This window comes from Orycteropus afer, unplaced genomic scaffold (assembly GCF_000298275.1).
Source record: "Orycteropus afer afer isolate SDZICR_OR568_19922 unplaced genomic scaffold, OryAfe1.0 scaffold00099, whole genome shotgun sequence".
Taxonomy (NCBI): domain Eukaryota; kingdom Metazoa; phylum Chordata; class Mammalia; order Tubulidentata; family Orycteropodidae; genus Orycteropus; species Orycteropus afer.
This window is the reverse complement of record NW_006921686.1, coordinates 5663751-5664063: the sequence shown is the minus strand read 5'-3', so window position 1 is coordinate 5664063 and position 313 is coordinate 5663751.

The following is a 313-nucleotide window of genomic DNA, read 5'->3' as shown; positions in this document are numbered from 1 at the left end:
TGTTCAATGCATCAAATCTATTCTTTAGATGATCTCTAAATTCAGGAGGGATATATTCAAGATCATATTTTGGCTCTCGTGGACTTGTTTTAATTATCTTTAACTTCAGCAAAAATATCATTCAAGAATGATAGTGAACTAAGTTGCTATGTACTAATAGAATTCCTAGCCAGCTAACTTGCTCTAAAAGAACTGCTGAAGGAATATCTTCATACAAAAGGAAAATGATAGCAAAAAGGAACTTGGAACACCAAGAAGGAAAGAGCAGCCACAAAATGGTAAATATCTCATATCATATGATAGGTTATTCTGT